The sequence below is a fragment of the Trematomus bernacchii genome, unplaced genomic scaffold (assembly GCF_902827165.1).
Source record: "Trematomus bernacchii unplaced genomic scaffold, fTreBer1.1, whole genome shotgun sequence".
NCBI lineage: Eukaryota > Metazoa > Chordata > Actinopteri > Perciformes > Nototheniidae > Trematomus > Trematomus bernacchii.
In genome coordinates this window covers 966,982-991,781 of record NW_022987580.1, presented here as the reverse complement: position 1 = coordinate 991,781, position 24,800 = coordinate 966,982, and the positions used below count along the sequence as shown (strand labels likewise).

The window sequence follows — 24,800 nt, the reverse complement described above, 5'->3', positions numbered from 1 at the left end:
CACACACACACACACACACACACACACACACACACACACACACACACACACACACACACACACACACACACACACACACACACACACACACACACACACACACACACACACACACACACACACCACTGAGTGTATGACTCAGTCAGGTAAACAGCAATATAAAATGCATACAGAAATGTAATAATTAACACATAGTTTGCATCATTTTCTGTAATGGTCAATGATGGTTTATTGTAACCATGATTATTACACGGCATGGTTGAATACTTCATTCTGATTGGTCAATTTGGACAGTCCAGAAGTCTGCTATTTTTCGTTAACAGACCGTTGCTAAGGAGAACAGACTGTTGATAAGGAGGATCAAGGGAATATATGCAGTCATAACGTCTAACCCCTAGATTCCACCGGGTCCGTCTGCACCGCGTTGCGGTTTTGGTCCGGCCTCCTCCGGCGTCATACCCTACCAGGCGCGTTTCAGAAGCGTTTCAGAAGCGGAGCGTCTTGCCTGCCGGCTCGCAGTTTTTGTTGATTTGGGCATATTTCCTGGACAGGCTACTTTGTACAGACAAAGTTAATAATAACTGTAATATTCCAGTGATAAACGACATGAATCAAAGATGTGTTGCTGTATTTTAGTGGTAAAAAAATGCATTCATCATCATAATTATTCTATATATATAATTTACACAGTGCCTGCAAACCGGAGGAGAACGCTGGCATTTCTCCTCCTACTTGAAAGACTACGGAGGGATAGGGTCTGCAAAATTAGTTTGTGTGTGTGTATATATCTATATATATATATGCTATATATGCTCTGAAAGTTCCACTTCCTGCCTGCCCGACCTTACGTTACGGCTGCGCCGCGACAAAAATAGGATTCAATCCTAATTTTAGAGGAGCCCTGCGCCGAGCCGCTTCTGGGACGCTTCTGAGCCGTAACGCGCCGCGTGTGGTGGAATAGCACCCATTGTGATCTGATTTATATGAATGCACCTGCCAATTGCCTGGTCAAGTTAGATGCTGCGTATCACAGTGCACTGAGATTTGTGACAAACTGTAAAGCATTAACCCATCACTGTACCCTGTATGCAAGGGCTGGTCTGCCTTCACTAACTGTACGGAGGCTCAGTCACTGGTACATTTTTATATACAAAGCCATGTTAGGGAAACTTCCATCCTAAATCTGCTCCCTGATCTCACGGTGAATTGTAAGTGGCTACTGCCTGAGATCGCATGCTGTGGTTTTATTAAATGTGCCAACTGCTAGGACTGTCTTAGGGAAGATAGCATTTAGATGTGCAGCTCCACTGTCCTGGAATAGTCTGCAATTGAAATGGAAACTGAGCAATCTGGTGCCACTAAATGTTTTTAAAGCTCGGTTGGATGCTACTGAATCGGAAGCTGTTGGTACCTGTTCATGTGGTTAGTATGTAAATTGTAATCCCTGTAATGATGCTGTATGATGTCCTTTTGTTGCTCTGTTATGTTTTTAATGTTTCATGTGGAACCTACTTGAGCAGGTCTCCCTTGAAAAAGAGATCAATGATCTCAATGGGATACAACCTGGATAAATAAAGGTGTGAAATGAAATTGACTAGAGTGGCCGCGATCGTCGTGAGCACCGCGGCGCAGCCGTAACGCGCCGCAGACGGACCCGGTGGAATCTAGGGGTGACTCAACTTTGAACATTGAAGGTGCTTTCAGCTTTCATGGTGCACTAAAATGACTCTAACAAATGCTGTATGTGGTGTGTGAAGAACTTATGAAACTGTTTTGGGATGTGTGGACAAGTGATGGCTTAAAACAATAAAAACGAAGCAATTTAAAGAGCTAATGTAGGCCTTGGAACTGATTCACCAGCACTTACCTGACTTGCTTGAGGTGAATATGCACTATCCTTGTTTTTCGGAGTAGGGTTATTTATGGTTTTTGCACTTATAAGTCGCGTTGGATAAAAGTGTGAGCTAAATGATATGTAATGTAAATGTTTCTTACTTACTGGGTTCGCCAACAGTCAACATTGATGTCATTGTGATATATGTTTGACTAAAGTAGAAAATGAACTGTAAACTATCACACAAACACAAACGCCTCTGCTCTCTTGTTCTGGAGGGGAGATATCAGGCTCTGGCAGATTGTTGTTGCTGAATGTGAGATGCAGGCTGGGGACAGAAACATGGAGGATTCGGGGCTCCACCTGTGACCCGTTGGAGAGAGTTTTAAGGCCTGGCTGCCCCTCACTAGTCCCTGCCGGGGATGATGGGGATTAGCTGGAAAACTGTCTGAAAATGACTAAATAAACAATGAAAGCTGCAGCGAGCGGGGAAACAGAAGCCAGCAGGGCCATGACATTGCTTTTGAACTCCAGCGCTGCTTCTTCAAGGTTATACAAAGGTCACAGCAGGAGCCACTAAAGACCAAGATCTGAATCACAAACAGCTGTATTGCCAAGTAGATTCCAGACACGAGGAAGCTGCCTTGGTGTGTATGGTGCATACGTCATTTCATTTATGTATTTGTTTATTTGGCAGGGACATTGATGAACACTTAAAACATGAAATGTACCAAGTGTTGATATGCCGGATTTAGCTTTGAGCTACTTTCCCTAGGGGACAATCCCGCTCTCAATTATATCTTCTTTAATCACAGTTAAAGAAGATAAACTGGAAGAAAAACAACCCAAACATTCAAACAAATATTGCAGATATAGAACATTATTCATTACATTACATTACATGTTACATGTTCAACGCTTTTATCCAAAGCGACTTCCATACTCAATACTGTGGGCAATCCCCACAGGAGCAATTAGGGGTGAAGTGTCTCAGGGACACGACGACATGCTGACTGCAGTGGGGTTTGAACCTGCTATCCTATGATTCGAAGATCAGCGCATTATCCCACTGCGCCACACGCCCCCCTGTTCACATGAAATATAGATATACCAAATAAACTACAAACAGTATACGATAACAACAGGCTGGAAGACATGATGGTGACTGGGTTATTCTGAAATGTAAAATGCTATGTCTTTATTTTAATAATAGCAATACTGTGTTGTTATGTTTTCCACTTTCTTTCCCACTCCTCAGATATCCAGAGAGAGGGCCAGGAGCCTTATAGGAAATTGGGTGCATAATGCAGCGATTCACTTCTCATTTCTGCTCCCCACATATTGGACCGGGCCAACAGCATGGTAATAGAGTTGATGTCTCCATCCACAGATTCACACTCATTTGTTATTTATTCATGAGAAAGTAAGCGGGTTGCCTGCTTAATGCAGTTTACACCATTCAATCCATCACGCTATTCAAATTCCAGTATAATATAAACTTCTCCTCCTCTTGTTCTCAAACAAAACTTCATTCAAACTTGTAAGTCAAAGAAAATATAGAAGATTATTTTCACTGCGCCAAAAAAACATAAAACCGACAAGGCCAAGTGAGCTGGGAAGTCTTTAAGGATAAGGCACACACCTCTGGTTGTATCGATGGACTGTAATCACGCTACTTCAACTCTCAAGATATTTCTCTTTTCAAGTTTCTCCTTTGAACACATTCAGAGCTTCCATTTAGCTTACCAGGACTGTGTATTGTATGTGCATTAATAACCTTAATTTGACCAAACGTTAACCATTGTGGGTTGCTTTCAGCTTGCATGTCATTGGCGGTACATTGAAAGCTTAAAAAGACGTGTGTAAAGAACCGTAGAAAACAGATCAAGTATATCTCTTTGAAAAATGATCTTTGCTTGTTCTCAAATTTCATTCAGTCTTGTAAGATTATTTTCACTGCGCCGAAAACATAAAACCGACAAAGCCAAGTGAGCAGGAAACTCATCGGATGCTACCAAAAACGTCCTTTCCTTCTGGTCTTATGGACGTACTGTAATCACACTAAATGGCTTCAACTGCCAAGCTCTCCTTTGATGACATTCAGAGCTGCCATTGTGACCAAGACTGTGTATTATACATGCATTAGTAACCCTCACTCGTCTAAACCCTAACCATTGAGGGTTGCTTTAACATTTCCAATCATTGGTGGTGCATTTCAAGATACAGGTGGTGTGTAAAGAACCTTAGGAAACAGATACAGTATTGTCCTTCATTGTTCTCAAACTTCATTCAATCTTGTAAGTCAAAGAAAATAGAGATGATTATCCTCACTGCGCTAAAAGCACAACTCATAATTCCTTTCTGCCCAACAAGCCTGAACATCTCCAAACAACCAATTCAAGTTTTGTTCCATCGATACCAAGAATCAACAAAGTATATATTACAAAAATGCAAGATTAAGATAGTTCTGTGCCTATATCACAATATAACACACTGGAAAACAGTCTTACAGTATTAGTAATAATGGTAGTAAGTATTAGGGATACTGGTAAAAACAACCAATTGCAACTAAACTAATTGCTTAGGTTCGTATTCATGGAAACAAAGTGTCGCGCCACAAGCAATCAGGCAGGTTGTAAACAATAACCAGTTTATCTTAAAGGGGACCTATCATGCAAAATGCACTTTTGTACGTCTTTTATACATGAATGTGTGTCCCCGGTGTTCCAGGGAACTCACCAAGTGTCAGAAAACACAACCCTCTCTATTTTCCTCCATACCCAAATCTCTAAAAAAGGGGCTGCAACGGATCTGATAAAAACTGATCCAGATTTGAACACTGTCCTGACGTCAGGACGGTGGCGCTACGGCTATTGGGCCAACTCCACCAATCAGGAGGAGACAGCCACGGCCATTGCCGTTCGAAAGCGCTGGAGACGCTGTAGTACATATGCCAGGCCTGTAGGTGGTGCTGTTCTCACTGAATCAGCCCTTGCTAAAACAGAGCTAAAAAACGTCAAATTGAGCGAAATGAGGCATGGCTAAAATGCATGATCTGTTTGGTATTTTGAAAAGAAAAAAGTATAAATATGCCTTATATAGGTATGGTCCTACACTATATAGATAGGTCCACTTTAAATAGATTTACTTTTGAACGTAACTATCTAAATTCCAGGTGAAAAACAAAGTGAGATCAGGAAAACGGAGCAAGACTGTAAGTAGGAATGGTCGAAGGATTGACCAAGAACTCTTTGAACGGTGATGAATGTAAATGGCAAACATTGCTACCTGTACTTTTATTTTTAATCAGATCATGTCACTGCTAATATCTCAACCAAGCTCAGAGGAAAGTGCGCTGTGTAGTGACCAAACGGTGGTACTACAACGTTAGGTTCTGTCCGTGATGTCATCGCGTCCAAAAGTACTTTCTTCCCATTGACTTTCATTGGGAAACAGACGTCTGATAATCAGCATATACATTTTTTTGAGGTAAACCCACTTCAGTGTTCAGTCTGAACACTTGTAGAGCCTTGTGTTAAATCATTAGGCCCTAAAGGAGAGTCATACCATACATATATTCTTGTACATCTTTGATAGAAATACAAAAAATGGCTTGAGTTGTACCTAAAATGTCTTGTTTGTGACCAATACAAAGATAATTGTGGAGGTTTCTCTCCAATCTTGTATCGTTGATGGTTTCAAAAAGTGATTCTGTCTCAACGTCCTATCATCCTGCCACCGTAGATCCTTCAGGTCAGGGCCGCTCATGGTGTAGCCCCATCTCACAAATCCTCTTGTTAACTTAACCTTTAGGAAGCCCTCATTAACCGGATCACTCTTGAGAGCCTATTAGGTTGTCAGGAGAGAGATACATTAACAGTGGGGGCATTGATCTGACTCAGGCCTTAAGCCAGGATCACGTCGGCTGGTCAGTAAGCACAACGTAATTAGTTTATCGGCGAGAAGGAGTTTTCTTAAGCGGGTAATCCACAGAACTCTCTGCCGCTATGTAAAGCAGCTAGTAGTTAGCTGACTGTCTCACCTGATTCAAATGAATATATGTGACCCAGAGATCAGGAAATAAATGATTGTCCACTCTGGAAAAAACACCTCATCTCAACCAAGTTCTTTAAACTTTACCAGAACTGTAGAAGAGCACAAAAAAACTCACAGGAATGTTTTCTTTTCCAGATTGTTGTGGTAGGAATGCTGAAAGACATATTCTGCAAACCAAGATGCTGAATCTGGTTTCTTATATAAAAAAGGTACAACCCTCTGAGTGCTGGAGAAAAATACAACTTGAAAACCCTTTCTTGGTTCAGAGTGCTTTAGGCATTCAAAACCAAGAGAGTCACATGGTTTATAATTGATTAAGACATTATTACACATCACAAACAAACAGAAACAAGCCTCAACAAATGCACTGCTAATGCTACCAGTGGTGCTAATGGTAGAGAACAGACTGTCCAGAGTGTTGCACACCTACCAGTGGTGCTAATGGTAAAGAACAGACTGTCCAGAGTGTTGCACACCTACCAGTGGTGCTAATGGTAGAGAACAGACTGTCCAGAGTGTTGCACACCTACCAGTGGTGCTAATGGTAAAGAACAGACTGTCCAGAGTGTTGCACACCTACCAGTGGTGCTAATGGTAAAGAACAGACTGTCCAGAGTGTTGCACATCTACGAACTGGGAATGGGCTTCACACAGCTGCTTTAGTATGAGAATAAACGTGTGTGATGTGGACAGATGTCGTGTGCTATCTCGGTGGGCATTTGATTAAAGGAACACCGTTGTTGGCATGCAACTGAAACTCCAGCTGATGCAGCTCGTGCATGCTGGGTGTGGAGAAAGAGTCCGAGCTCAGGAGAAGATGGAGGAGAGACGCTCGCTGCTGGGATCTCTCACTCTGCTCCAATAATGGAATCTCATTACCAAAGTGAGAGCTGTCCAGGCAGACCTAATGAAGCCCCACACCGTGAAGACTCGCCCCTTCACACTGAGACCAGGAGGGGAGGAGGGCGAGCTGCACTGACAAAGAGAGAGTGCAAATCTATAAGTAGGAGGGGGATGTGTTCCAGCTAAATAAATATGAGAAGAAAAGGCAACAAGGCGAAGGGCAAAAGGTGGGAACCGAGGGGCAGAGAGACGAGGAATATAAGAATCAATCACAAGACAAATGATGCAGCAACTCCCGGTGGAAAACAGAGTGCTTAAAGAGACTCTAGAAAGCATATGGACACGAACATCCAGGCTTTCTTTGCTAATTGACAGACGGTTCCTCCATGGAAGTAGAGTCAATGGTGTGTTCTTTCTTTGTCATGCATGTGTCGTAGGTCAATGGCTAAATTGACAGACGGTTCCTCCATGGAAGTAGAGAAAATTATGTTTTTTCAATCATTGGTGGTGCATTTAAATGATATACAGGTGGTGTGTAAAGGACCTTTGAAAACAGATATGGTATAATCATTGAGAATTATCCTTCATTGTTCAATCATTTTAGTCAAGACAATAGAGAAGATTATCTCAACTGTGCCACAGAGATAAAACCGACAAGGCGAAGTGAGCAGGAAACTCATCTGAAGCTACTAGAAGGTCATTTTATTCTGGTCGTCGGTAATCACGCTGAATGGCTTCAACTGTCAAGCTATTTCTATTTTCAAGATTCTCCTTTTAATATGTGCATTAATAACCCTAACTGATCCAAACCCTAACCATTGAGGGTGGCTTTTTTTTCTATTTCGTGCATGTATCGTAGGTCTATGGCTTTGTGCTAATTGACAGACAGCTCCTCCACCTACCATAAGTGGAGAAAATGATGTTTCTATTCATTTTCTTCTTCTTTCTTGCATGTATCATAGGTCAATGGCTGTGTGCTAATTGGCTAGCAGAGTCACCTGGTGCCACACTGCCACTGTCCGTCCCCCAGAGAGCTGTCATCCTGTCGCCGCCTGCACACACTGCTACTTTTCCCCCTCCTTGCAGTAAGGTACATGGCAGCGGCCTCCCCAAGGGCACATCAGGGGATAAAGTGCAATGGCCCCGGCTTTCAGTCAACACCGCTAAAAATACCTGGCACTGCAGAGGTACAGTTGATGGTACATCGAGCTGAGAGAGGGCAGAAAGCTGACCACCGTTTCAAAAATGGATAAGATCTGCTTGTAAAAAAAACTAGATGCATTTAAAGCTTTCTAGGTATTTGATCATCCTTGAATTAGGGTTAGGGTCAGAGAGGGCAAAAGTACACACATCCGTTACTCAAGGAGAAGTACAGATACTCGTGTTTAAAAATACTCTGGTAAAAGTAGAAGTACTGACTAAACTTCTTTACTCAAGTCAAAGTAAAGAACTTTGAAATGTACTTCAGTAAAAAGTACCCATAACTAGCAGCTGTTTTAAAGAGTACCTGACCTCCCTTTATATTAATAGAACAATAATGTCATTGTTAGCTAATGAATGTTTCCATGCTGAACAACGGCAACATGACAACGTTTTCATTGGTCCCTCTTCTTTAGAGAAGACCAGGAAATGATGGATACACGGATCGTGTTCAAATCAATAGGCACGCAATGACTCTAAATAATAATGATCACGCCACCAAACACACATTCAAACTAAAGGAACCAGCCTGTTTGGAAAATGTAAGAAGTAGAGAGTACAGGTATTTGAGTTCAACATGTAAGAAGTAGAAAGTACAGGTATTTGGGTTCAACATGTAAGAAGTAGAAAGTTCAGGTATTTGTGTTCAACATGTAAGAAGTAGAAAGTACAGGTATTTGTGTTCAACATGTAAGAAGTAGAAAGTACAGGTATTTGGGTTCAACATGTAAGAAGTAGAAAGTTCAGGTATTTGTGTTCAACATGTAAGAAGTAGAAAGTACAGGTATTTGTGTTCAACATGTAAGAAGTAGAAAGTACAGGTATTTGTGTTCAACATGTGAGAAGTAGAAAGTACAGGTATTTGTGTTCAACATGTAAGAAGTAGAAAGTACAGGTATTTGTGTTCAACATGTAAGAAGTAGAAAGTACAGGTATTTGTGTTCAACATGTAAGAAGTAGAAAGTACAGGTATTTGTGTTCAACATGTGAGAAGTAGAAAGTACAGGTATTTGGGTTCAACATGTAAGAAGTCAAAGTAAAAAGCCATCAGAAAAATAAGTAGTGGAGTAAATTACTGATACCAGAAACATGTACTTAAGTACAGTAACAAAGTATTTGTACTCCACTACTTCCCACCTCTGGTTAGGGTTAGCTGAGCCACAGATGTGTGCGGCATGCCGGTTATTTTTTAACTTTGCTTGCGTTACCGCTGAAGAATGACACAGCAGAAAGTGCTCACAAAGGAACAATGTGGTGTTGTATTCTTCTAATCTGAAATGCAATCTTTCTGTGGTTTCGAGTCATCGTTCCAAAAACAAAGGAGTAAACAAAGAAATCCAATATCTGGGCCATCTTCGCCCCACGCTATCCCCAAAGGGAAAAAGATCTGCAGCTCAAAGATCATGTTGCTTCTCTGGTGCGAATTTAAAGTATTGTTGCTCCATACCGAATCAAAACCTGTCACACCAAAGGCCTTTCTGCAGAAGTATCACACTGGAGGAGAGAAATGGTCACTGTTTGTTTTATAAAACGCTTTCTATGCTGAAATCTAGACGTTGACCTTACAGAATGTACGACTAGCTGAGTCGATGGTAATGTATAGCAGCATCATCCTGAGATAACAGTTGTTTATGATAATGATCACGAGATACTCATCGCTCACTGGTGTGTCCCGTCAGCAACAATAAGCTAATGACAATTCACAAAACAGTAACGAATGACAGTGGAGTTTGTTGTCAGAGTCTGTTTTAATAAGACATACAGATATTGTGCAGAGTAAACCCAAAACAACTTCCAATGTATTATTTATCGCCCTCCAAGTGTGTGAGTCAGCAACACAGGAACTCATCATTCCTTTGTTGGCATGCCTCAAATTGAACAGTGTGCACGCAGTGTTTCAGTCAGAGTAAGGGGCAAACAAAAACACCTTAATTTAAGGAACTCTCCCAGGCAAGTACCAACAGTGCACAGAAGAAAAAGGAATACGCCAGGAATCAAAGAAACTCATAGTAAAAGGTTGGGATCAGTGATTCAGTGGACTGAACAGCCAATTAGAGACCTCTCTCAGCAATTGTGCTGAACTGCTGGAGATGAAACAACTCGGGCAACAAATACAAAAGCCTTTAGTACAGTCGCTGAAGCATGACCAACATGGCCCAAATATCACTCTATTGCTAGAAGCTGCTCTTTAAAAAGGGCCATATTATGCCTTTTTGGGGTATATAGGTTTTTGTGAAAGTAAATGGTCTACGTGATAGGCTAAGGGGCGGGACATCCCTAAGCGGTTGACCAATCACAACAGAGGCCAGCTAACATGGATTTTAGCAAATAGGGCTGCACACAAATAAAATAAAAAACGTATCGCAATTATTTTGACTGATAATGCGATTGTGATATGATGCAAAATATCGGATTGATTGATTTCATTTCATTTCACACCTTTATTTATCCAGGTTGTATCCCATTGAGATCATTGATCTCTTTTTCAAGGGAGACCTGCTCAAGTAGGTTCCACATGAAACATTAAAAACATAAACAGAGCAACAAAAGGACGTCATACAGCTTCATTACAGGGATTACAAATTACATACTATCCACATGCACAGGTACCAACAGCTTCCGATTCAGTAGCATCCAACCGAGCTTTAAAAACATGTAGTGGCAACAGATTGCTCAGTTTCCATTTTAATTGCAGACTATTCCAGGACAGTGGAGCTGCGCATCTAAATGCTATCTTCCCTAAGACAGTCCTAGCAGTTGGCACATTTAGTAAAACCACAGCATGCGATCTCAGGCAGTAGCCACTTACAATTCACCGTGAGATCAGGGAGCAGATGTAGGATGGAAGTTTCCCTAACATGGCTTTATATATAAAAATGTACCAGTGACTGAGCCTCCGTACAGTTAGTGAAGGCAGACCAGCCCTTGCATACAGGGTACAGTGATGAGTTAATGCTTTACAGTTTGTCACAAATCTCAGTGCACTGTGATACGCAGCATCTAACTTGACCAGGCAATTGGCAGGTGCATTCATATACATCAGATCACCATAGTCCAGCACAGGTCAAAAGGTCACAGAGCCTGTTTCTGGCCTCGAGCGAGAAACAGGACTTGTTCCTGTAGAAGAAACCTAGTCTAACCCTCAGTTTTTTAAGCAGGTTATTGACATGACGTTTAAAAGTGAGACAATCATCAAGCCAGATACCAAGGTATTTGTAACAGGCAACCACTTCAAGTTTTATTCCTTGCGTAGTTAAAATATCTAAAACAGGCTCTGGTGTCTTTTTGGCTTTTGAAAAGAGCATTACCTTGGTTTTATAAACATTTAAAAGAAGCTTTAGTTCAGAGAGCTGAGTCTGAATAATGTTAAAAGCAGCTTGCAATTCAACAACAGCCTCCTTAATGGAGGGACGTGCACAGTACATAACGGTATCGTCCGCATAAAAATGATTCCTTTTGCATGATTATTCTCATTGCCCTGGAAAGATATATAGTTCTGTGCCTATATCACAATGTAACACACTGGAAAACAGTCTTACAGTATTAGTAATAATGATAATATAAGTATTAGGTATACTGGTAAAAACAACCAATTGCAACCAAACTAATTGCTTAGGTCTGATTCATACAGATAAATACGTTATTAGCTTTTACTATGAATTGTAGGGCAGCTCCATAATACTTCATTCACAATGATATTCTAACAAATATTATCTTCAACTAATATAGTGATGTTGATAATATTGCCATTCATTGTTTGTTCAGCCCTAACAGCAACAAATATGATAGTTGAGATAATGCCAGTCCAAACCTATTTTGCAAACTGCTAGAAAGGCATACAAGCCTATAACTAGGTGTTATAAAAACACTTTATATGCAACGGCCCTGTATCCAGTCTCCATAGCACTGCATTACATGATATTGAATTTCTCTGCATGAGCTCACTCATTAGTGTCAAGCACCTTCACTTTAGCTCTCATCACATATCACATTACCAACATCAGTATTAGTGCAGTTGTTAGAGTCAGGTTGCATCTGTGCTATGGTCAATAATCAGATAGAATCATAGGAGTCATTTAATGTAGCTGTGCTTATATTGGATGATATATAAGGTGTCTGAAAACAATATTAGTTACTGTGAATGCTAAATGAAATGTCAATTAGAATCAGAAACTGGTTTATTACCAGGTAGGTTAACACATACGAGGAATTTGACTGGGTGTTGTTGTGCATACATAAAGAAAAAACAAAAATTAAAAACACAGATAGAAAACTATTTGAAGAAAACTATAATAACATTAAAAATATATTAAAAAATATGGTAAAATATAGGAGTTGAATATGATTGAAATCGTAAAATAGAATTGGAATAAAAATATGTGAAGTAATGAAAAACTAAATAATGAGCTGTGGCCCAATTAATTAAAAATATGTATGAGTTTATTTTACAAAACCACATTGAATAATTAAGATTGTATATCAATGGACACACGGCACAAACCCCCGAGTCTCATTGGAAAAGCCGGATATAAACTCTTGACATTTAACCTCCAGAACATGACAGCTTGACATTTCCAGGATGCAAAGCCCAGGATACCCGAGACAAAAAGCATCGCCTGAGGGTCGGAGCAGAAGCTAGTCAACCCAACTCCATCAGGGACTGTAACCAGAGGTGGGAAGTAGTGGAGAACAAATACTTTGTTACTTAAAGTGCACCTACTGTATCATGCTATTTGTAGGCAACAGCATAGGTCTCAGATATATAAAAATATATAAAAAACATGTCTATGAAGTGTTTTGCTCAAAATACCAAACAGATCAGCCATTCTAGCCATGCCTCATATCCCTCTGTTTCACTTCCTGTTTCTAAAGTGCTGATTCTGGGAATAAATAGGTCTCTCTTGAGAATGAGACCCTGTGTCTCAATGAGATTTTCACCTGTATAAATAAAGGCTAAACAAAAAAAATAATAAAATAAGAGGGGGGCGGAGCTTATGCCGGCTCATGTGGGACCTGGCAGATACTGTCTAAATGCTGCGGTGATGAAACTCAAGGATTATTAGATCAAGGGTTATTTCTGAAACAGTATGGAGCTCAAAGGCTTTCTCTCTTGCCGGTTATACCACAAGGTGAGTTCCTTTTTATTTCCTGCTTCTTCACACACATGCTCTCCAGTACAGGTTAGCTCTGAGTGTTAGCGATGCTAATGTAAACACCGACCATATTACGTCCAAAACAGTCGGGCATTGTTTCTGATAGCAACGTTTCTGATAGGGCCGTGGGTCCACATTTCAGATATTACGTCATATCGGACGCAAATCTGGATCAGCTCCGTTGTTCCCCCGTTTTTAGAGATTTGGGTACGGAGGAAAAGAGAGAGGGTTTTATTTTCTGACGCTGCGTGAGTTCCCCGACACACCGGGGACACACCGGGGACACATGTTTATGTATAAAGGACATCAGAAATTGCATTTTGCATGATAGGTCCCCTTTAAGTTCTGGTATCAGTACTTTACTCCACTACTTATTTTCTTACATTTTGAACCCAAATACCTGTACTTTCTACTTCTTACATGTTGAACCCAAATACCTGTACTTTCTACTTCTTACATGTTGAACCCAAATACCTGTACTTTCTACTTCTTACACTTTGAACCCAAATACCTGTACTTTCTACTTCTTACATGTTGAACCCAAATACCTGTACTTTCTACTTCTTACATGTTGAACCCAAATACCTGTACTTTCTACTTCTTACATGTTGAACACAAATACCTGTACTTTCTACTTCTTACATGTTGAACCCAAATACCTGTACTTTCTACTTCTTACATGTTGAACACAAATACCTGTACTTTCTACTTCTTACATGTTGAACCCAAATACCTGTACTTTCTACTTCTTACATGTTGAACCCAAATACCTGTACTTTCTACTTCTTACATGTTGAACACAAATACCTGTACTTTCTACTTCTTACATGTTGAACACAAATACCTGTACTTTCTACTTCTTACATGTTGAACACAAATACCTGTACTTTCTACTTCTTACATGTTGAACCCAAATACCTGTACTTTCTACTTCTCACATGTTGAACCCAAATACCTGTACTTTCTACTTCTTACATGTTGAACCCAAATACCTGTACTTTCTACTTCTTACATGTTGAACCCAAATACCTGTACTTTCTACTTCTTACATGTTGAACCCAAATACCTGTACTTTCTACTTCTTACATGTTGAACCCAAATACCTGTACTTTCTACTTCTTACATGTTGAACACAAATACCTGTACTTTCTACTTCTTACATGTTGAACCCAAATACCTGTACTTTCTACTTCTTACATGTTGAACCCAAATACCTGTACTTTCTACTTCTTACATGTTGAACCCAAATACCTGTACTTTCTACTTCCTACATGTTGAACACAAATACCTGTACTTTCTACTTCTTACATGTTGAACTCAAATACCTGTACTTTCTACTTCTCACATGTTGAACCCAAATACCTGTACTTTCTACTTCTCACATGTTGAACCCAAATACCTGTACTTTCTACTTCTCACATTTCCCAAACAGGCTGGTTCCTTTAGTTTGAATGTGTGTTTGGTGGCGTGATCATTATTATTTAGAGTCATTGCGTGCCTATTGATTTGAACACGATCCGTGTATCCATCATTTCCTGGTCTTCTCTAAAGAAGAGGGACCAATGAAAACGTTGTCATGTTGCCGTTGTTCAGCATGGAAACATTCATTAGCTAACAATGACATTATTGTTCTATTGATATAAAGGGAGGTCAGGTACTCTTTAAAACAGCTGCTAGTTATGGGTACTTTTTACTGAAGTACATTTCAAAGCCCTCTTTACTTTGACTTGAGTAAAGAAGTTTAGTCAGTACTTCTACTTTTACCAGAGTATCTTTAAACACGAGTATCTGTACTTCTCCTTGAGTACAGGATGTGTGTACTTTTGCCATATCTGACTGTAACGGAAATAAAAATAATCGTCCATGCATTTGACGAATCGCGAGTCCATGCCACCGTTAAACTTGATAAAAAGCTAAATTAACTTCTGTCCTCATCTGTGTTTTGATAGCACTGTTGAGATGGATGAGGTGTTATCTGTGTGACAAAGGCAATGCCCCAGATAACTGTGGAGCTCTGAATGAAGAGTCGTTCTCACCTGGTGTCAGCACTTTTGCACGGCCTGATTGCTTGAGAATAATGGCCACTTTGGCAACTGTCACTTTTCCACTGGGGTAAATTGTTACAGGGCCGTTGGCGTGTGATCCACTGAATCTGTCATTTCCCGAGCTCCTATTTCAATCAGGGCCTCTTTGCTTACTTCATTACAGAGATGGGCAGACATCTCATCGGCGCTCTGACTCACTTACTAAAATCCACGGCCCGGCATTTTCTCATTCACTCGAGAGTCCAACTTTGATTTCTGATCTAAATGAAGAAGCTCCAATCTCTTCTCAGGTGTGCTCTGCAGTCTTCATTCATAACATCATTAAAAAATATATATTAAAGACCATTTATTCTCTGCTTTCTGTGCCTCTTAGAGACTCCACCATAAAGTGACTTGTTACAAGACATTGTTGTTTCCGCAAAGATGTATTCCAGCAACAAACCTTGAGCCCAATGTTTCCTTCAGACAAAGATATTCGACTAATATTGTGCGTTCTGCAAACTGAATATTGCACTTGTCCATATTGTGAGTTTGATAACATTTCCATTAATTGTTCAGCACTAACAGCAACACATAAGATACTTGAGATGATGCCACTCAAAGCCTATTAGCAGTATTGTAAGGATTTTTGCAAAATGCTTGAATGGCAAACACCTCCTTAAGAAAATGTCTCAGTCACGAATGAAACTGAGCAATTCCATAAGAAAGAGCAGCACTGACTTCACATTATATTGGCAGAACAATGTTGCCCTACAGCACAAGTTGTAAGCATTAAAGCTAAAGGTCAGAGCTACCGGTAACACTTGGGACACGAGTAGCAATAACTAAAGAAGTGCCTCAGGGCCTCAGTGTTTCCTGCTCCTTCTCATTAGCGCCTTCTTCTGACTTCGCTTCAGATTGTGTTTGCCAAATAGCAAAGAGCAAGAGACTGGACAAGCCTACCAGTATATATGAATCTTTAAATCCATAGGTCAACACAAAGGGGGGACTCCAATGGGATTGTTTGATTGTTCTGAGTGTTAATTATTTGTATTTATTTAGGGGTGCCAGCCAGGTCTCTCGCATGGCATTCAAGATTGGTCAGTGGTTTTTCGTTTCAGTAGTATTTTTTCTTTTTTAAATGTTAAAGTCAACCATCACAAAGGTATGCACACCCTACACATTGAATGACTCTTGTTAACTTCACAAGAAAAACACCAACACGATTTATTTGCAAGAACAAAAATAGTAGTGTATTTCAATGTTTCCCCAAAACCCCACAGTCCCCAAACAATCATCCAACTCAAAACTACATTCCACATTGCCATTGTGATTATGCTATTTAGGTTTTCCAGTTCCTGTAGATAGGGTTTTAGTGCAAAGGCTCAAATCCCAATTAATTGAAGACTGCAAATCCAAATCAGCAAAGTAACTTAAAGGTAGGGTAGGTAAGAATGGAGAAAGCAGCTGGAGTGCGCGAGAACTTGAAAGTACACAACCGGAAAAAATCTGCCCCTTCCTTCAGACTTCCTTCCAGAGCCCCTCCTCCAACACACACGAACGCGCACATGACCAATGAGGGCACGAGATAAGTTTAATTCCATTCCACATTGCCATTGTGATTATGCTATTTAGGGTTTTCCAGTTCCTGAAGGTTTTAGTGCAAAGGCTCAAATCCCTGTGTTTCTCTCCGACACACTATCACTATGAAACACTCGCGTTCTATTGGCTAGCGCTCCGACACATTGTACGTGATATAGGCTAAAGAGGCGGGACACAAGACCACAATTGGGCCCCTTTTAATAGTCTTCATATCTGCTTATGCTTTTACGCTGCTTTTAATTGAACTATTTATATCTTACACTGCACTGTAACTTTTATTCATCCGTTTTGTCTTTTAATGTTTTTTTTATTATCTTTGCTTTTTAACGACTGTTTTTAAATGCCATTTTCTTAATGTGTCTCATGTTTGTAAAGCACTTTGAATTGCCTTGTGTTGAAAGGTGCTATATAAATAAACTTGCCTTGCCTTGCTTATTGTGTCTTTAAAAAACATGATGTGGGCTGATTGTGTTAGATGGATAGTTGTAAACTAACTTATAACATTATTTGGGGTTATGGGAAGAGGTCAGCTGGTCTCTGAAACTCACAAAACACCACACACCACCAACCGTGAACATATATTTGAAGTATGTCTGGAGGTTAATCACTTACTCCTTAGCATTCACCATCTAAGAATGGTGCACATTGTCTAAGACGGAGTTCATAATCTGCTCAGGTATTTAATAGCAGGCTCCATTTCTCAATAGTGTTCCTCCAATCATATGCTATTTAATCCTTCACTGAAAACTGTGTAGTGGTGTATAATTGACTTTTCTGGCACGTGCCTTTGCAGACAGCCCAACCTTGAAATTGCACGTTTGAATGCGCAGCCTTGAACAGGAAGTGCACTCAGGGTGGAGGCTGTGGAAATAAAGGCAAAGTTCAGAGGCTTCATATCCTTAACCCTGACTTTGGTTGCAAGAATCTGGACAACCTGTGCGTTAGAAAGTCGGCAGTGAATCAGAATCACCTGAAATACTTCAAATACTTTCTAAGAACTGTTAACTGATAACTATTGAACGTGGGATCTGTGATGTATTCAGAGTGAAAGCTCTTAATAAGTTCAATATATGATGGAGCATGCATCAACACAAAAATGTAATAACCAAGACCCATGCCATGTCAGGTCTTTGTTGTATACCTGTTCTAATGAGCATGCTCTTGTTAGTTAGTCCTTGGTTTTCAGGACGGCGTTGAGTAACCTGTTTCAATCAGTCAGTCAAGTCTTATCGACACAAGATTGGTTAAAAAAACTACAAAAAAGACTGAAGTATGACTCTGAAGCTGTAGGAACACATCGAGAGGCTGCGGAGGGTCAATTATACCGAATCACAGTTATTACAGTTTAGGTATAAAAATCTACAATTCTGGTATTTGATCTTCAAAGACAAGCGAGATAAAACAAGAGCTGCGTCATTCCTGGTGCTGAGTTTCTGAACTTCATCCCACAAAGTTCTGCAGTCAGCAAGTTCAATACAAAAGTTAACGTTGGCGTCATACGGGGAATCTAACCGGAGCATCATGAATTCTTCAAAAGGTGTTTCAGTAGAGGTTTCAGTAGATATATAATATGTTTATCCAGGGCTAATCTGCAGTGCTAAGGTTTTTACTACCACTTGTGTCAGGATCTTGTTCTCATGTATCCTGTTTTAGTTCATAATGTATTTTCTCTTTGTGTCTTGTCTCTGTCTTTTCCCGTCTTTGTGTACCTGCCTCTATAAATGCATGTCTGTCCAATCGTTTTTTGCCAGTCCGTCATCATTGAACCAGTCAATGTACAAGTGTCGATTAGCTTTCCATGTTTTCTGTTTCCAGACTATTCCTCGTGGATTTGACGCTCCCTTTTCCTCGTGTCATCCTGGTGTGTTCCCTTGTTTTGTTTTGTTACATTCCTTGTGTTTTACCTTCAGTTCCAAGTTTATTTTATTGAATAAACCTCTCTTTTTGTTTATACCTGTAAACCTCCCCCTGTGACCCCTTGTCCCCATTAGTCCGTCTGCTCCACTGGACTCCCAGTTAGCAGCTAAAAGCAACAACTGAATCCAATAAATAAGAAAATAAGTAGATACCGGTCTCTTTAGGTACAGCGTCTATCAACATGTAATTCATTTTCACATCTACATATGTAAAGTACGAGGCTTGAGTATATGCATTATTCAGCAGTGCATGAACAGCTGTTAACAAGCAGAGATGGTACATGGTTGTTCATATAGCCTTCGGAATATGCTCCATTCAACAGGAGGATAACTCATGTGTCTCAGTAGGATAAACTGATTAGCATATGTTGTATGCAAAAAAATGCTGACCAAATTTCCACCGAGGACAATTAATGAAAGCTCGAGTCATGAGAGACACATGTAACGCTGAGTCGATCCTAAAAGCAACACTCAGCAGGACCAACGCACCCATTCTCATGAAGTGCTTCGAGAAGTTGGTCCTAGCACAGCTTAAATCCCGCCTATCACCGACACTGGACCCCCATCAATTTGCATACCGGACTAATAGGAGCACGGAAGATGCTGTTTCCATAACACTTCACACCGTCCTCTCACATCTGGAGAAAAACAACTCCTATGCAAGACTGCTGTTCATCGACTTCAGTTCAGCCTTCAACACCGTCATCCCCTCCAAACTAATCACAAAACTCAACGACCTGGGCATCGACGCCCCCCTTTGTAATTGGATTTTAGACTTTCTAACCAACAGACCCCAGCATGTCAGGTTAGATCGTCTCTCTTCCATGACCCTCAGCCTAAATACCGGTGTCCCACAAGGCTGCGTGCTGAGCCCCCTCCTCTACTCCATCTTCACCCACGACTGTACCCCTGTACATGGTTCAAACACCATCATCAAGTATGCAGACGACACAACGGTGATCGGCCTCATCCACAACAACGATGAGACGGCCTACAGGGAGGAGGTTCAGCATCTGACTGAGTGGTGTGCCGACAATAACCTGGCCCTCAACACAACAAAAACAAAAGAACTCATTGTGGACTTCAGGAAATCGAAAGGCAACACACACACTCCCATCCACATAAATGGAACGGCGGTGGAGCGTGTGTGTAGCTTCAAGTTCCTGGGGGTCCACATATCCGATAACCTCTCATGGTCCAACAATACCACCAGCTTAGTAAAGAAGGCTCACCAGCGTCTCTTCTTCCTGAGGAGACTAAAGAAAGATCACCTCTCTCCTCAGATTCTGGTGAACTTTTACCGCTGCACCATTGAGAGCATCCTGACCAGCTGTATCACAGCCTGGTATGGGAACTGCACAATGCTCAACAGGAAGGCACTGCAGAGGGTGACGAAAATCGCCCAACGCATCATCGGTGTCCCACTCCCTGCCATCGAGGACATCCAGGGGATACGGTGTTTGCAGAGGGCGCACAACATCTTCAAAGACACCTCTCATCCTGCAAACTATCTGTTCGTCCTCCTACCCTCGGGGAGGCGCCTCAGGAGCCTCCAGTCCAAGACCAGCAGGTTCAGGGTCAGCTTCTTCCCCAGGGCTGTTACCCTGTTGAACTCTGCCCGCTGATAGACTCAAGCCCATACCCACCACCCACCACCCGCCTGTTTATATATGTTACTGTCAATGCCGTTTACACTGTACAGATTCATATGTTTATAGCCTATTTATTCTATTTATAATAATTCCATGTATAATTATTCTTATTATGTAGACTCCTGCACTGCTATTTTGCACTTCTGGTCAGATGCCTAAACTTACATTTCGTCACTAGTACATGTACTACGTAATGACAATAAAGTTGAATCTGATCTGAATCTGAATTCTGGAGCCATTTGTTATGATTGTTCTGAACGTGAACAAATATCTTCCAACGCCAGAACGCAGCAACAGTTAGTGGAGGTTGAATGATCTGTTTTAACCATCAGACTTTAATTCATTTGATAGATGCAGAGGTGGAAGAAGTACTCAGATCTTGTACCTGAGTAAAAGTAGAAGTACTCAGATCTTGTTCTTGAGTAAAAGTAGAAGTACTCAGATCTTGTACCTGAGTAAAAGTAGAAGTACCAGAGTGTAGGAATACTCTGTTTCAGTAAAAGTCATGCATTCAAAATGTTCCTCAAGTGAAAGTAGAAAAGTATTAGCATCAAAATATAGTGACAGTAGTAAAAGTAGTCATTGTGCAGATTGGTCCATTTCAGAATAATATATATGATATGTTTTATAATTATTGATGTATTGATTTATTTATCAAGCTGGTAACGGTGAAAAACATGTTTAATTAATTGAAGACTGCAAATCCAAATCAGCAAAGTAACTTTAAGGTAGGGAAGGTAAGAATGGAGAAACCGGCTCGAGTGCGCTAGAATTTGAAAATACGCAACCGGAGAAAATCTGCCACTTCCTTCCAGAGCCCCTCCTCCAACACACACGAACGCGCACATGACCAATGAGGGCACGAGATAAGTTTGTGCACAGATGGAAGGCTGACAGGCAGGTAGGACATCCAGTTACTTTAGCCGGGCCGGCTCAGATGATTGGTCGTGCTTTTTACAGTACTACTGCTTCCACAGATGACATGTTTTATGTATTTATTGTCAAAGCATTTAATGTATTAATTGCTATCGGGATGTTAAGAGCATTCCATGGAATATAATAAGTGTTTCTGAAGTGAATTACCTACCCTACCTTTAAGGTACTGTATAATTGTAGTGGAGTAGAAGTATAGCATAAGTTGGAAATACTCATATAAAGAACAAATATCTCAAAGATGAATACATGTACACCACTCAATGGGGAAATGTTCAGTACAGGGTCAAAAACATGTCCTTGGATAGACGTTCTGTTCAGTCTTTGTGTGTGTTAAGTGTCAGGTCTCTTTAACTGTAGTTTTCCGGAGCAGCAGAAAGCGTTGGAGGCAGATTCACGGTATCCTTGTCGCTGCACTGGAGCATCTGCCAGGATGTTCTTAAAGCTGAGTCACTCTCTTTGTCTCGCTGTTTGTTTTCACTTGCAATTTAATACACGAGATTACTGATATTACAGGCATGAGAAAACAATTTCATTTGGAGCGAGGACAAGACCATTGATGCACAGCAGTGAGAGAAGATAACAGACTGTTGAAAGTTAAATTTCATTTTCAGATTAGAGACAAGCTGTGCAAAGGCCTCTATAAAAAGCTGTCTCGCCAGATGCCTTTTTGGGCAAATCCTTGATTTGATTAGCTTTTAAATGCTGTTTAAAAAGCCTCGGCAGCACAAAACACAATTAGGTTTTTCAAATGGCGAACCAGTGATCCCCTCTACAGCTTCATATCTGCGGGCTTATCTCCCAGTTTAGGGCTTTATGTGGCAAAATATTACTGTAATTATACTGTAAATAGAACCATAATTGGGAAGTGGGCCATCCTATAATGTGCGTTCTGAATCAGCCTTACAGAACAATGGGAGGCTGGTGAAGGTGTGTATCTGTATCAGCATATGGTCTGAAGACAGATCCCTAAAAAGAGCACAGAAACAGAACTGTAGTGAGGCAGGAGAGCCATTAAAGGGAATGCACAAATAAGCCCTCAAATGAATGAATGCACTGCGTAATTCTCCAGACAGGCAGCGTGAAAGCATGACGTGTGGCTCCCTGCTAAAGCCAACTTCATTAAGTCCACAACAAGAAGATCTGAAGCTGCTCTCTCACGAGGGAAGGGTGCACAGAGTGGATTTTCTTTATCCAAAAAAGGATTCAAAGTCCCTCTGAGTTCACACTTACAGTAACTAGCGCTCACTTTGTTCAACCCACTTGGAAGAGCCTAAAGTGATGTTGGTCAGTATATAGAGCTGCAGGAATGAGTCCTAGACCCAGAAATGAGTCAGCACTTCCTGTCCACTCGTCTAGAAGTCAGTGGTTTTTTTAACTTGTTTTTGGTTGTTAGCGTCTGTGGTTAACACAAGCTGATGAGGTTTTTCTTATAGATATAATATGTCAGTAAATGCCCCAATGGTGAATATAAAAAATGGCGGTTGCTAAAAAGTGTCTTAATGAGACGACTAAACGTCATCACGCCCAACATTAGCTGCCCTTAGCTTAGCGGTGGTGACGTGAAGTCATGTGACCGTGCTGTAGTTCCTTTATAGCCCAACATTAGCTGCCCTTAGCTTAGCGGTGGTGACGTGAAGTCATGTGACCGTGCTGTAGTTCCTTTATAGCCCAACATTAGCCACCTTTAGCTTAGCGGTGGTGACGTGAAGTCATGTGACCGTGCTGTAGTTCCTTTATAGCCCAACATTAGCCACCTTTAGCTTAGCGGTGGTGACGTGAAGTCATGTGACCGTGCTGTAGTTCCTTTATAGCCCAACATTAGCCACCTTTAGCTTAGCGGTGGTGACGTGAAGTCATGTGACCGTGCTGTAGTTCCTTTATAGCCCAACATTAGCCACCTTTAGCTTAGCGGTGGTGACGTGAAGTCATGTGACCGTGCTGTAGTTCCTTCATAGCCCAACATTAGCCACCTTTAGCTTAGCGGTGGTGACGTGAAGTCATGTGACCGTGCTCTAGTTCCTTTATAGCCCAACATTAGCCACCTTTAGCTTAGCGGTGGTGACGTGAAGTCATGTGACCGTGCTGTAGTTCCTTCATAGCCTAACGTTAGCTTTTTATTTCTGGTGATTGCATTCACACTCCTATGTTTATAAAGTGGAGATTATCCTGATGACAAAGAAATGTTAATTCTTATAAACATGTGTTCACCAGAGTTTCATTTCTTGAATAATCCAAAAGCCAATGGAAAAGTCCCATTGGCTTTTAATCGTGGGAGCCTAACTTCGTGATACTAAATTCAACGAAAGAAAATATGTCATCACTGCATCCTTCGATTATCTATCAATCCAAATGTCCCGATAAATCCAGAAATCTACAGTAACAACTAGAGAGGATGATTGACATATACTTCCAAATACACCCCTATCGTCCTGATGATATCTTATTCAGTGCCTATCAAAACATAGACGTCAGTAACAAAGATTATCTTCACATTCCCCTTTGTTTACCCTGCGTTGGTCATGGTTAAACCCAAGCCTCTGCCGGATGAGTTTGTGTCAAATCTCTGCTCTCAATGTTTTTTGTGGCACTTCATCAGAGGTCATGCTGCTTCCACTTGTTCTTCTCAGAGACAAAAGTCAATATTGAAACACCAACAAGGCAGGGAAATGTAAACTCTGACCAACTGTCCTCCACTTCGGTCCAGAGAAAGTAATCTTTGCAGCTACCGTCATGACCCGATCTGCTCTCAATACACCAAGAGGAAGACATGTCCACAAGCTACAGCAGTATTAGTGAATCAATATCAGTATATTGACTTTGCAGGTGGTTAAATCCTGTTTTTCTCTAGTTTCAACCTTGGTGTTTGGTGTCTTCAACTGTTTTTATTCCTATGACTATAAAAACAGTTTGTGAAGATGAATCTCCTCTCATACACAGAACAATAAGTATCCATGTGGTAGATTTCAGTAGACTTCACTGGACTGTAACTCCACTTCAAACGGCATCGTTTCATCTGAAGTTAAAGCACACAGAACTTCTGAGGCAACATTCACAACTCTTATGTGAGTCTGAATATTCTCTTCATGAGAAAGCAGCATGGAAGTGGGCGCTGTTTGATGCTTTGGATGCAGACCAGGAAAGAATTGGACTGAATCAGAAAGTTTCAAACAAATGAAGCTCCCGTCATCTGTTCCTGCCACAGCCACTTAAAAACCGACTGATTAACTTCCCCCGCAGCTGGGGGTAAAACAAGAAGAACTGTCCTATAAAATCAAATATTACCACCTTGTTATCCCGACAATGAGACGTGGCTTCTTCTAGAAACCCTCGTGTTATTTTCCCCTGAGCGCTCCATCTCTGGGCGAGCTGATACTCCGCCTCACCGGAGATAACAAAGTTAGCTATAAGTGCTTGTCTTCAGTTATGTCCTCTTCCCAAACAACCGCCCCCTCCCTTCCTTTCCCTTTTTCCTTGCACTTACCAAACACACACAGTTGCCCGCAGGTAAATAGCCCTGTTAGCAGCAGCACTCGGTGATTAGTTTGTTTCAGCTGAAAAGGTTAGCGCCCAACATAAAGCGTGGG

At 41.0% G+C, this 24,800-nt stretch overlaps 1 protein-coding gene across 5 annotated transcripts in view; it reads right to left on the bottom strand.

Moving 5' to 3' along the window:
• The window catches only part of LOC117479889 (cell adhesion molecule 1-like), a 480,032-nt gene that overhangs the window by 262,338 nt on the left and 192,894 nt on the right, over positions 1 to 24,800 (bottom strand). The gene's annotated exons all lie outside the window — the stretch shown is intronic.